Raw genomic sequence first — 14,565 nt, forward strand, 5'->3', positions numbered from 1 at the left:
GCTAGCTATTTAGATGCACAATCACCCACGACCCATTAGCAAACACTTTCAAGAGGCAAAAGGAGGGACAAGTCTAAACAGAGTTGAGAAAGCATTTGCCCACACAGTCTTACCTCCTCCGCTAATGGCTCTTACAGAAATTACAGCAGACAGGAGTTAGAGAATATTCTGAGTTGGGAGGGACTCTTCTTTCTCCTCCCTCTATTTTCACAGAGAGCATTAGATGAAGACTGCCAGGGAAGGGATTAGCCATCGCTTCATCTCCAGAGAGGCCAGGGCCCCTTCCAGGACAGCATGTCTCCTGCACAGACACACACAACACGCACACTTGGGGTCTTAGACCCTACAGTCTCTCTGCCAACTGGCTGTGACTCCTCTATCCCTCCCTTTATTCCTCTGTTTTCTTATGCACTTTACTCTGCAAATCACCCTGAACCCTCCCTTTAGTTCCTCCCCTAAACACCCCATGTTAAGTCCTGTGTGAATCCCAAGTGCTCTCCCTTTATATACATTGATACAATGTCCCATGTAATTCTCCTTCTGCTCCCATCAGCTCCCATTCACTGGTTGGGTGGATATAACCTCGGGCTCACCGGGATGATCTCCCTTATGGGACAACCCTGGGGGGAGCTGGGGCAGGGCTGCTGGCTGCAATTGTGCTGCTGTGCTCCCTCATGTGGTGATGAGCTTTTACTATGTAAGCCACTGCTGGCAGTGGTGGTACCTCAGGACAAGAGTCAGGTCTTCACCCTCCACCCACACCAGGTGTCCATGTGTTGTTGGGGGCTCCAGGTGTGCCACCACAGCCTGTGTAGTAGGGAAATGACTGTGGATTTACAAACCCTTCTTGGTACTGTGTATATTGGTCAATAGCACTGCATGAGTTTATAGGCTATACTAGGCTTGTTCAACTTCTTCAAAGTATAATCATGTTGAGCTTCACTCTTTCTCTCTTTCCCATTTCCACCCTCAGGAACATGTTGCCAAAAGAGATTCTATGAATTCCAGTGAACTGTGGTACTCAACTCTCAGCCACAATGTAAAACATGAAGCCTCCGAGATTGATGGCAATGATCAGGCAGAATACGCAGTTGTCAAAGTGCCCAAGGTGAAGAAAACTATCACCAGCCCTGAAGAGCATAGTGAATATGATGATGTCCTGGTAACTTAGAAGGCACTCTTTTACTTGAGTGTATGCAGCCATGATAACCATCTTACCTCTGCTGTCAGGTCTTCAAACAAACAACTCTCTCTCAGCACCAAGCTTATGCATTAGGATACATCTACCAGTCATTTCCTGTGAGACAAGCCCGTCCATGAAAAGGTGATCAGAGAAAGAAACTTGGACAGGGTACAGGACTTGACAACTAAACCAGGAGGAATCAGTAGCAACTGCTATCATAAAGACAGTGTTCCTCTATAGAAAGTGAGGAGCTTCACTGTTAGAAGCAATTGAGGCTGCACATTTTTCTGGAATTTATAATACTTTTTAAGGGGGTGTTAAAGAACTACTGATACAAATCTCAAAAATGCAATAATAACAGGGTTATTTTGTTTGTTTGGGGGATCTTTTATGTTTTAAATGAGAGCATAAACCTTGTATTAGGTGCGCTTACACTTTTCCAAAGTTTTTCTGTCCTGCTTGAATAATACCATTATACAATGCACAATTTTTATAAATAACTCATTTCTCAAATTCCCCCCTTCCCCTTTTAATGTAATACTCCTTGTCTAAGAGTGAAGTCTTAATGAAGTTGGAATTAAATTTAAAAAACCAATAAACTGCATGCAAACCAAATATTACACCCACTGAGAAGAGTGTGAGTACTGATGCTGCCCAGGTGATAACTACCTCTCAGTAGTAGAAGCCCGGGTGTTGCTTCCATGACACAACACTTCCAGCTCACTCCTGCTGGATTCTCAGGTTTGGCTTTCTGCAATGCTGGAATATAACCTCCTCACAGCCCATCACCCCTCTGCAAGCAGTATTTCTGGACATGCACAAAGGACTGAAACTGGTTATTCAACCATTTACCAGAGCTCACAAAGTGATTATGTGCCTGTGTTCTTGCTTGAGCATGTTTTTTTGCTTCCTCCATTTTTGTAACAATACAATTTGGAAGAAAATGTTGTACAGTTTTCCCGGATTTAAGTCTTCCTTTGTCTGTGATGGCTGGCTGCAGCCCTGGCTTTGTGGTGCCTTTGCCACTCCCACCTGAGTGGGAGTGCCAGGAGCAGTCCCACGGGTGAATGGTTGCACACAGCATGGAAGGACACAGACTGCCTGCAGGTACCGCTGCTGTGACAGGCAGCTGAGCCTGCCTAAAACTGGTACTGGCTGCTGTGGCTACACAGATGACTTCCTGCCATGGAGTTTTAAAGGGCTGGTTGCACATTCCATAAGATGCTTTTTAACAGTGTCTCAGTTGTCTCAGTCGTCTCAGTCGTTAAAGTATTACCCACATTCCTTCTATTAAAATTCACATTAAGATCCACACAAAATATCTAACGATGAAATAACGTGTTTTCACACTGCTGTGTCCCTAATGAACTGAATCATAATTAATACAATCTGACTGGATGTAGACTGTAAAGTTGGATATTTTCTGTTTAATATCACATCTTACTACAACTCCACCTCCTTCTTTCCTTGGGGTTAAGGTACTGGGCCAGAGGAGGATGGCTGGGTAAAAAATGAATGCTTGTCTCCTTTTTTTCTCTCAACTCTTAATGTTCATAGGGGTATCACCATAAAGAAGTCTAATCATTACATTATTTTTCAGTTCTTAGAATTAAGATAAAAAAGTGTTCAAGGATATGTTCAGGCATCTCAGTAAAAGCAGTAAGTTTGAGCAGCATCTCAACAGCAACTTATTTCTTTGCTGCTGGTACTTTCATGGCCTGCTGCTTTTGGGACAAACCATACAGGCCATGAAGTTTATCCTTCCCCAGTGTAAGAATCAAGAGGAATACCTCTACTAGCTCTATGTTGCATAGAAAATTACAGCAAGAGAAATTATGGTGCTCACAGCCAATGCTATATTTTACAACTCAAGATGGGATCAGAATTACCCACAAATAGGAGAGTTATGCGAACTACTAATTTGGTCCAGAATGTTTCCCAAGTTCAGATAAAACTAATACAACAACAACTATGGGTTTGAGTGTACAGCTCTGTCAGACAGAAACTTCATACAGCTCTCAGCATTTAGAATTCCAGAGGTTATTTTCCAGTTCAAACAGCTGAAAGACTGAAGCTTGAAAACAATCACTTTAAAAATAATTTAATGCACAACAACATTGACAGGTTACTCCTTAAATAAACTAGCAATATTAGAAAAGAAAATACAATTTACCATAAGGTATTTCTTAAAATAAAAAATGTTTCTTAAAATACAAAAGGTTTCTTAAAATAAATGTGTTTATCCAACAGGCTATAAATAAATGACAAGAAGGTATACTTCACTAACATGGTAGTGAATACATTCCATTCTGCATAAAGTTAATGCTTCATTTTCAGGTCATAGCCAGGTACTGTCTATAACTCTCATGCCACGCTGGTCTACATGGCCTGCTTCAGCACTTTCCTCTTGGCATTGATCCATCTCATCTGATCTTTCATCAACAAGAACAACTATTTGCTGCCTTATTAAGGCAAATATCTTGCATCTGTTCATTTTTACCCCCAGTGCTGGGACAGGGACTATAGCTAAGGGAGTAGACTAGTTTGTCTTCAGATTTACAAATGCGGGTCAAATATCTGTCTATCCACTAGTAGCAGTAGTTAATTATTAAAGCACACAGCTAATTTGACCCTTGATAGATTCCTGTGACATTCAGATGCGTTAGTGAACAAGACATGTTTCTTCACGATGTTTCTTCCTTCTTTTCTATTTCACATAGAAGAAGAGAAAAATAGAGCAGATACCACCTTATCCAGGAAGACTCTAGGATGAATAAGGAGAGTTAAAGCTTTCTTGAGAATCCAGTGCAAAGGTCTTGCATGTAATTAAAGAATACATATATATATATATATATAAAAGTTTTCAGGCCGTTTTACAAGGAAGGAGCAATGGGAAAACATGGCATATGAAGCTAGGAGGGAAAAAAGTAACAGTATGGGTGGAAGCAAGCATTAAAGGTGAAGCCATGCAGATAATTTTGGATAAACCAAGAGAAGAAGAAGAAAGCCATGTGCAAGACCACTTTTAAAGCTTGCACAGAGCATTCAGATTTAAACATAAGGCAAGACAAAGTAGAGCTTCCAAAGTCAACAGAGCACGTATCAGAGAAGATACATGATTTTCACCAAGAGCAAAATGGATTATTGAGGTATCAGGACAATTAAGAAGGAGGTAGTGGTGGTGTAGGAGTGCAACACTGTTATAAATATGCCACATATTCCATTTACAATATTGCATCACAGGCAGTATTTAGAAGTATTTCTACCTAATGAATAGTTCCCTGCCCTGGGATTACTAACAGATAGGAGATCTCATCTCTTCTAGGTGGCGATGAAGATGAGGAACCTTTCCATCATTTCTCTGAAAGTTAAAACAGTACAATATTAAAATTAAAATGAAACTTTCATATGAGTTAATCACGATATACACTGTATGTTGAAGTGTTGGCCTAGGATTATTCTATAAAGCACATAAGTTTGGCTTAGCAAATTGGGGGTGGGGGAAGAGGCTCCGTGCATTGTTTTCATTATAACTGCAAAGCTCATGGGACTTTTATACTGGCATTTCTATCAAGACAAATATAAATTTGTTGGAATCACTGGCTAGTCACTGGTAGTCATTGGAACCACTGCTTAGAAAACCTAGGAGAATGAATATTTGGTGACTTTAAAAGGTAACACTGTGCATAATAAATTTTCAAAAAAACACAAACTTCCAAAAAGACAAAAATCAGGAGTCTTTTTTCCCCTTGATTGTGAAAAAGAAAATTGAGAAATTGAATCCCAAATTACTTATCCTGTTTTACTTGGATTAAAATTTGGTTTGTAAGTATACAGAAATGAATCTACAATAAGGATAAATATTTTTCATTTTTTGTCTCCCCACTATGGTACACACACATATGAGGAGAATTTCTTTGTATAGAAAAAATGTAAGAATATATTTGAGAAGTTTGGTTGGAGTCCATAGCTGACCAGTCTCATCATTATTCCCTTTCTCATCAGAGCACCTGACATTGAATCCTCGGTAATAAGTTATGCATAGCAGGACTTTCTCAAAACTATTTTACAGTGTTCTTAATGTTGTTGTGCAAAATATATTTCCTAACAAATATCAACACTTTTCTAGAATTATTTCCCTTCTTTACCATAAATGCTTCTGCTCTTTGTAAAGAAACAGTTTCTATAATGCACAGCACTTACATGTGAGAGAAGTTCGGTCAAGCTTTAACTTGTCACATTCAGATGTCCCAGGATCAAAAGTATCATCTTCATCATAAATATTTTGACGTAAAATGTTCCTTATAAAATCTGGGTTCATAATGTTTTCCATAAATCCTTCTGTTGATGGTGGTACAGAAAACACCAGCTGATAAATTACAGTGGAGCTTTCATTACTGAAAAACAAAGTCAGGTATGAATGCCTTCAAGCTCCCCCTGGATGTTTTATTTTTTGAGAAGACTGACTTTACATATCAATATTGACATGAATTTTTTTTTTAGAATGTTTTCTAAAGAAAAGCATTATAAAAGAAAACTGTCATCAAAGCTTCCAGTTTCCTCCTCCGCCCTCCTCCCTTCTCAGAACAGCCCTCGAAACTGGGTATGTACTTGAAACCAGTCAGGGACATGTTTTCAAATGCACAAAGGGCAGTTGGACATGTGTCCTAATGGGGTGTGGTTTTCAGCATCCCTGCTTCACAAGTACACACTGATAAGAGGTGTTGCAATATCATATACATAGCTTAGCTAGGAACCCGCAGAAAGGTTTGCTCTCCTGCCAGCAGTACCTGGGACCACCCAGCTCTGCTCCTAACTCAGCTCTAGAGTGGATTAGTCAGACCACCTCTGGAGATTTCATTGTTTGTGGTCTACTACATCCACTGTCTACAATTCAACAGTTACATTTTGTGCTCACAGAACTTAAACATTACAAAAAGTAGTTGAATGTGAGGAAATAAAAGGAAACAAAGAGAGAGGCAGCAAGAGAGAGACATACAAAGAGGCAGAGAGGGAGAGATCAGCTGATCAATATATATGCAGAACTAGACCTTTGTACTTGATGGTCTAAATCACAATTTTTAGGCTTAGAGGAAATAAGGCTTAGAAGCTACAGTTCACCATGGAACAGAGTGCATGGGCATGCCCAAGGCTGGCAGTGCAAGGGAGCATATTCCCTCAAGTGAGCAAAGTGACCTCAGGACTGCCCCTTGCCACATCCCACGGTAGCTCTTTCTCTGTCCTTGCTCTCTCAAGGACCTTGGGACTCTGTGAATCTACTTTCCTTGATTTTCCCCCATCTTTCTAATTCCTTTTGTAATCGAGCTTTTCAGAACTCCTCGGGGAAGCTCTCTGACTGTCTTCCCTTGCCTCTCTGCTATTTCTCCATGACAGGAGGCATGTATATTCCTGTTGCCTTTACCTCTTTTGGAAACAAAACAGTTCTCCCCTCCCCATGAACCCTGTGACTATTTAAGCCACTTCAATTTTAAGTGTCTCCACCAGTTAATTTTCCCTTTAATAAATATCCTTGAATATGTTTATTAAGGGCTGCAATTGGAACCAAAAATAACAGAGATGAATACTTTACAGCAACTAAATGCTACTGTCATATACTATTAGCAGCATTTTCCGTTTACACCAGAGAATCCTTTGACCAGTTTTGCCTACCTATAAACCTAACTTTCCCCCAAACAACCTACATATACACATACTTATGTGTTTATTTCATCAAAAGCCTATAATTTTCAGATAATTTTGATGACAAATTGCTTACCTGAAAGAAATCACTTGAGCTGACCTAAAGTAACGTCCTAAAGCTGGAGATGAACTGTAGACCTCTGTTAGCTGGGATAGAAAAAAAAAAGAAAAAAAGAAAAACATATTTCTTTTATTCAATCTCTCTTTTCCCCACAAAAGAAAGCACAGTAAATCATTCTTAGAAGGCATCTTAGGGGCATAAACACAGGTACTGAAGGTTAAATTTCAGCAAATATCTGCCCTGGAAGAGGTACACAGTCCTTTTAAATTTGACAGAAAAGTTAATTGCACATTTGAGTGATTGCTATATAACCTTAACACAATAGAGGCATTCAGGGTGATCTAAAAGTGTGTGCTCATGTTGCCATGTGCAATTCACATCGTTAGGTTTGTGATTTAATTAGTGCCAAAAATCTCTTCTAACTTTTACTTGGTAGAGGGAAGGGTTTCTCTACTGACACTCCCTTTCCACGATGTCTAAATGAGCACTGTCATGCCCGCTGAGCTTATTTCATGTAACTCAGAGCCATGATGGCTTGATGGAAATTGCAGCTATAAACCCAGGCTGTCATTGTGTACTCATGAAAGAATGCAGCACACAGGATTTTTAGCGCCTATTGGCTTTAGATGACTTCCACAAGCCCCTCCTAAATTATTCAATGATTCTGTGAAAAAGGTAAAGACTGTGTCCTAACCATTAGTCAAATTTGGTGGAAAAAAATCAGATGCTCTTTTTGTGCTTAAAAGCAGACAATGCTTTTTTTCTAGATCAGGACTTTAAGAAGTACAACTCAATTTTTTTGTGGACTTGCTACACGGAGAAACAGAAACTTCTTGAAAGGAAAAACACTGAAACTATGTTGTAAGCAGAATCAACTTTGCCAAGAACCACATCAAGACATACCCTCTTAGTAATGTCCTCAGAGAAAAAGTGTGGGAGACCACACATTAACTCCAATGTTCCCGAAAAATTGTGAAAATTTCCACTGCTTAGTAGTGCATCAGGATCCCAATAGTCATCCTCATCTGTGTAAACATCTAATAATAAAAGGAAATAGAAAGAAAAGGGAAAAGTTCCAGTTATCTGAAGTACTGAAAAAAACCTCCTTGGCTTGCTCCGTGGTGGCTTTCTCACAAATTTCCTAAGGATGGACTGGCTGGGAGTGACAGAAAGAAAGTGCAAGTGTTAGACACCAGGTCAGTTATTATTGGGTCAGAACCACCTTGTGGGACTGTGTGTGTGTCTGGGAAAGGGGAAGGGATAGGTTGAACCTCACGGAGGTGGGGTGGTGTGGTGTCCCTCATGGCAGGCCCCTGGAGCCCACAGGGGGAAGCCCTGGAGGAGCTGTCAGTCACAAACAGCTGGGGAAAACTATAACACCCCAGAGCTCCTGCAGCCCCTCACCCAATTCAGACTGGCAGGGACAGTGAGAACACTGCCCCTCACCCTGAGCTGGAACCCCCAGAGTGGCTGGTGGGTCAGAGACCCCGCCTGGGGGAGTTGTCCATGAGGACCAGAGTAGATAAAACCAAGAGTGTGTTTGCCTCGTGATGCCTTAAGCCCCCTAATGTTTTTTTTTTTATTTTATTTTTCTAATTTTGTAAGCCTTACAAGTTTTATAGGTAATAGAAGTAGATTTTAGAAACAAACCCCTTTCTCCCTCCTCCCCTAGCACCCCTTAGTTTATACATTCCTTAATCCTCTCACCCCATTCCACACCCCCCATGTCAACCCTATTCCCGTATCCAGTAGAAAATGTTTAGTCTCTTAGTCAAGGCAAGCCTGTCTTGTTTGGGGAATGCTTGTATCTTGGCCTAAACCGCAGGACAGAGTCAAGGAACTGGGTGACTCTGCTCTCTGTACCCCGAAGATGATGAAGGATGATGAAGAGGGGGTCCCAAAAAGCCCCCCGACCCAATTCCAGGAGGCGGGCCAGGGGGTGGACCAGGCCAAAAGTTATAGGGTGGACAGGGTGGGATTGGCCAGATATTGTTATAAATGTAACATCTCAGGCACAGCCCGGCGCGCGTTGTTTACCATCTATTGCCTTGGCACAATTAAACCCTTTCTTATCTCACCCCAACTAACGGCTCCTAGATTTTTTTCTTAGCACCAGCTGAGCAGGCATCATCGTGTCATGGCCCTGCCACTGGACTTGTGAGAGCTGGTCTTCTACAAGGCTGCAGTGGTAGCTTCTTCTTGATCCCTCTGCTTCTCCTTCTCTGCTCCTTTCTTGATGCTCAGGGTGGTTTGGAGTTGGAATGATTGTATTTTGATTTAAGTGTTGTTGGTTTACTGGATTTTGACTTAAGTGTTGTGGATTAATAGTATATGCTGAGTCAGTATTGTGGTGGAACATTTTTTGTCTAGCTTGTGTGGTGTCCTTTTGAACTTTGGCCAAGTTCCCGTATTTGCTCCCCTAAATAAATAAAGAAATGCCTTGGGAACAAGCCCGTGGCTTATTCTCTTGACACCATCTCAAGATATTAATGAACCCTATATCTATATATTAAAGCAAAATTCCTAGCCAATCCTGTGAGCCAGCAGCTCCCTAGGCTTGGAGTCTTACAGCAAGTCACCTGAAGAGAAGTGACAGCACGTGGAGGTCAAACACCCACCTCCCATTAGCAAAAGTCAGCTGCTCTGGGAGCCTGACTGACAATGACACCACTTGAGGGGATCTAAGTGTTCCACGGCACTTCTTGCAACATGACAAACATAATTTCCATCCTCATCCCCATATCTCTTCTCACAACATTTTCTCACTTAGCTACAAACTGGAATTGCCACCTGATCAGGATACAAGTTGCTTGCTGCATGCTAAGATAAAACCATTCATATCCACTACTCAACACACCAGCCTCTGCAGTCAGTACACCAGCCCCTTCAGCAGTTTAATGAAGGAGTTTAAAGGATGCTGCTGTTGCATTTGTGTTATATTAGACTGTACACATTGTACATTTGTATTATTGTAACCAAGAGTGAGATACTTACTAGAATAAAGAATTAGGCTGATGAGAATGACGAGGAGGATTACTAGAAATATTGCAGTTATAACCATCCATAGTTTACACTTCCAGAAAACTACATTCCTGCAGGACTTCCAGTGATCCCTCTCCTAGTTATAAAAGGAAGGACATATTGATTAATGAAATAAGGCAAGAAAAAATATTGAAGCGAGTCTCTACTGTCACATTTAGAAACAAAAACCTCGCATAGATGGGAGAGCCTCATTGGTAAGCAAATGCCCTACACCAGGGGTTCCCACCGTTGACTACTGCTGCAGGTGGGAATGTGGACCTGCAGAAGGCAAAGGAGTTTCACAGGCAGGTGATTACTTGAAAGAAAAACGTTGAATCCCATTTGTGCAGAATTTCCAACTCCTGAGTTGCCTGTAAAGCCAAAGTACTACAAAGGTGCATTCTTGGCTCCCTCTTTACTTTTAACTACAGGAATTTGAGTTGCATGTTCCACAAGCTGTCCTTTTAATGTTTGTCATCTCTCCCAACCAAAAGGGTGTCTATAGAGGTATTTCCAAAGTCATTCACCTTTGCAATGTTGGTGATGTCAATCTGCACAGCTACTGGGTGCCAGCCCCAAAGCAAAGGGACTGCTATTCAATAGATGCTATTGCATTAAATCCACCATAAAATAACTGAGACCTTTATCTCCCTTTTTCTGCAGTAGATGGGAAACTTGAAGGTTATTGAATATATTTAACAGAGTTTAATGGGAATCTCACCTGTTCTAGGAAAGCACGAGAAAACTGTCTCCAAAGCGATTGTGCACATGTACATTCATATGGGAGAGAAAGGACAATACTTGCCTGATGTTTAATTTTTAATACTATTTAAGGCCATAGAAAAAAATAATCTTTTAATTAGTTAACTTAGTGGTATGAATATTATAAAACACACAAACAAAACCCCCAAACCAACCAAACAATTAAAACCTCACTTAGGTAACGTAGCAAAACAAAAAACTTCAACTGCTTTGTTCCACAGCCAGAAGACTGAAGGAAGGGCTTGAATTCATAAGTAGACCATGCTGCCTTTTTATTCCTTCTCCTTCCCCCTCCACATCCTTTTTGACATTAGTACAAGTAAGGAAAAGGTTGTCTGGGCCACACACATGCAGATTAGTGGGAGGCACTAATCCAGGCTACCGTCCTTTACTTTTTTAACTTTTTAAGAATCCAGCATAACAGAAAGGCTTTCACTGAATTTTACTGAATCCACCAGCTGGCTAAAAGTTTTTGTGAGGGTGGCAAGGGGACAGAGAGAGAAAACAAACACTTACAGAAAGATCTTACAAGAGTCATTTCTCCAGAAGCAGGGGCAGAAAAAGGGAAACACTCTCTGCAGACATCTCTGCACACAGAACTTTGCTTTGGTGGAGAACGAAGAGCAGAAACTGAATATGGTTTGACTTACAGCATACTTTCAGGTGTTATTACATTTATATATAAATTTTTTAATTTAATTTTCAAATGCGTTAGAAGACTGAAGCTTTAATTTAACACTTAACACTAGCATATCATTTTGTATTTAAAAAATTTTTAAAAGCCAGTAACTACTGCCTAGACTGCAACTTTGAAATCAGACACAGTAATATTGGTTGAGAGAGACAGCTGTCAAGTCCAAGTTTCGATTGAGCCGCCACATATTTAGATTACCAAAAAATGTAATTCTTAATCACACATACCATACTGCCTTGATCTCAAGAAAACTTTCAGCTCCACAACTAGTCCAAGAGCCTCTGGACATTGCCCATAGACATCACAAGACTGCTGGGGGGAAGCAACAGCAGCAGAGAAAAATCTCTCCCTGATGGGCAGGGCAGCTCTGATTAACCTGCCACCCAAGCAGAAAGCAAAGCATGATAATTTTCCAGCAGTTGCTATAGGAAAGAAAGTCAATTGCCAGATTCAGCAGAAACAGAGCTTGAATGAAAACTCAGTTCTGGGAAGGGGAAGGATAAACTTAAGGGTAAAGTTTCGCAATATAGCCGAGCAGATCTAGATCACCCCTGCCTCTCTTCCACCCTCTCCCGTTCCTCTTTGCACCTCCCTCAATTTTGTCTCACCCTGCAGCAAGCTGATTCAGCTTACCAGACCAGAGGAGAAGTAGCTGACCCCTGATATGGTAGAGTAAATGGGGGTTTTGCCCAGCCAGTGGAATGGATCAGCACACAGAGATGATCAGCGGGGCTTGCACAAGGAAGCAGTTGCAGTTACTCCACCAGGAGCGGGAAGGGAGGGGTGGTGTGACTAATACAGACAGCTCTCGGGGGGGGGGTCAGCCATGCCTAGAGAAAAGTGGGAAACATCTTTGCTCTGTCACAAATATTCCTTGAGTGAGTAATGTAAATCATCGTTCACAGTCACCCGTGAACATATATTATACCTCTGCCAGCATTAGTCTGCTCCATAGCTTTAAGCTAAGAACTGGAAGCTACCTTCCTCAGGACTCATACGTTGGTCTTGACTGAGGATTTGGAGCATTCTATTAATACAAATTCATAATGGTTAGTAACTCTGAATTACTCAAAGATAAAAAGAAAGAGAATCCAGCATGCTCTGTTGGAGGACATTTTATTCTTGTTTTGGCAACACTGTTTTCTGGTTAATTTGTACTGAAGGGAAGCCTGGTTTTAAAATCGATTTCAACTTTTCTCCTTTCTGATTTTGAGCCCAATCCCACTGACAGCGCATGAAAATAGAAAGCAAAACTCAGAGTATCAATTGCAACTTTAGTTCCCAAGTTAAAGCTTAAGATGCCACTCCAATATTAGAAAACTTCATGGATAAGAAGAAAAAAAGTACATTTTCAGCTCCTTTCCCTCTCCCTCAAACAATTAATTGAACCACCCCAGTAAGATGTTTCTGCAAAGTGTCATTTCTCTTGCTGTGTAGTTTTTTCCCCAACAGCAAAGATCTAATGAGCAAGTAAAATTCCTACCTTTCTCGTTGGAGCATTTAGAGGCTTGTCATGATCAGCCTCACTTTCCTCCATGTTATCTTCTTTTAATTCAATAATCTCATGCTCCTGAGCAGAGCTTTGCCTTTTCATTTCTTCTGTCTCTGTGCGAGGACCTCTGACTCTAAAGCAAGTACGGAGGCAATTCATTTCCTTCCAGTTTCAGGTCAGTAATAGCTCTGATACGAGGCTGGAGACACTAACAGGGAGAGTCGGGATAGTTTTCACAGAAGTGATCTCAAAACACTGATTAATAAGGGGAATTCCTTGGAAGAACAAATGACGTCGGCTGCACTAGCTACGGAGAAACAGGAGGTGGAGGAACTATCAATTTGCCCAGCCGTGAGAAGTACACCTCTCTGCTGTGCAATACTAGGTTTTCCAGTTTGCCTGCCTTCCTGTACCAGCCCTTGACAAGCAAGTGACTAAACCTTCAGCAACGTTATCATTCGCTGAGGCAATTTTGAAAGGAACCAGAATGCTTTCCCTGCTGCTGTCAGCCAAAGCAATAAATTACTATTAATGTTTTCCATGCAGCTAAACAGATGTGGTTCTGAGCAGCACAAACTGAGTAAAGGATCATATAGCTTGTGGTCTGCTTAGGCTGGGACTCTAGCAATGCTTGTAATTCTAGTCTCCCCTGTATAGACAATAAAGAAATGAATGCTACTGCTCTTTGTGCTGTGAATTGTCCTTTCTGTAGCTGCTATGCTCCCTAAAATCACATCTGGTGTTAAAGAACCACTTCTGTCTATTAACATACTATCCAACCTAAACCTGAGAAGCTGCTTTCAGGTAAAACAAAAAAACCCACAAAAACACAAAGTACAGATCTGAGGAGAAGAGGAAGATGATCTTCAATTTCAACCTATGCTCTACAGGGCATGTTTTCATGAAGTAGTCATGGTGATCTGGTTTGCATTAACTTCCCACGTGAACTCTCTTGGGCACTCACCACTGCTTACTGCAGCCAGGGCTGATTCCTCTCCCAACCTCCCCACTATCCATCCTACCTCCTCTTATTTGTCCTGTTCTGACTCCACCCTCATGTTTCTCCTTCCTCCCCACAGAGCATCTCTCTCCCCTCTGGATCTAAAGGGCTGGGCAGATAGCTGTTTACTGCATTCTTGCTTACTCTTTTGTTCCAGCACAGGGAGGATCATGCATTAAGAGCCAAACAAAGCCTCTCAGCAACTCCCTTCTCTGCTGCCTGGGTATCCACTCAGAGCACTGCTACTTCTTTTTCCTACCAAAAGCCTGGGATGCTCTCTCTCCCCATCCTGCCACTTTGATTTTTTTCTTTGTGCAACTCATCTGGCTACTGATGCCCAGGGTTCAGATTCCTGATGTTGTGTCACAGCCACCCAGGCAAAGGCACTCCATGAAACTGAGCACATGTCTTATGTTTATTCAGCAAGTAAAAAGAAATACAAATTGTATAACCCCACCTTTGGTTCTGAGAATCCTGAGGACTGAGGATGAAGCTGAGTAGTCATCAAGATTATAACATGTGTCTGGATCCACAAGATTTTACCTGGGATATCTTCACTAGAAAAGACTTTATCAGCTGGTTCTCAGCTGGAGACCAGCTTCATTTATTTAATTTCCACTCACAGTAAAAGACATTACCTTCCTGCAGAATT

At 41.3% G+C, this 14,565-nt stretch overlaps 1 protein-coding gene and 1 long non-coding RNA gene across 4 annotated transcripts in view; both read right to left on the minus strand.

Annotated features, from left to right (window-relative positions):
- CD200 (CD200 molecule) overlaps nucleotides 1-7,026 on the minus strand; it is a 28,356-nt gene extending 21,330 nt beyond the window's left edge. For both annotated transcript variants that reach the window (XM_027681473.1, XM_027681472.1), the window contains exon 1: nucleotides 6,960-7,026. The gene's annotated coding sequence lies outside the window, so the exon portion shown is untranslated. The remainder of the gene's footprint in view (nucleotides 1-6,959) is intronic.
- Nucleotides 7,027-9,953: 2,927 nt separating this feature from the next.
- LOC113966585 lies at nucleotides 9,954-14,562 on the minus strand. Of its 2 annotated transcripts, XR_003533877.1 has the most exons (5): nucleotides 14,371-14,562; nucleotides 12,905-13,046; nucleotides 12,055-12,251; nucleotides 11,244-11,331; nucleotides 9,954-10,062 (listed from the first exon to the last, which is right to left on the minus strand). It is a non-coding gene; the product is annotated as an uncharacterized LOC113966585 (long non-coding RNA). The 2 variants fall into 2 exon arrangements; XR_003533878.1 differs by lacking the exon at nucleotides 11,244-11,331.
- Between the last annotated feature and the right edge of the window lie 3 nt (nucleotides 14,563-14,565).

The sequence above is a fragment of the Neopelma chrysocephalum genome, unplaced genomic scaffold, assembly GCF_003984885.1.
Source record: "Neopelma chrysocephalum unplaced genomic scaffold, ASM398488v2 Primary Assembly neopelma1_60, whole genome shotgun sequence".
NCBI lineage: Eukaryota > Metazoa > Chordata > Aves > Passeriformes > Pipridae > Neopelma > Neopelma chrysocephalum.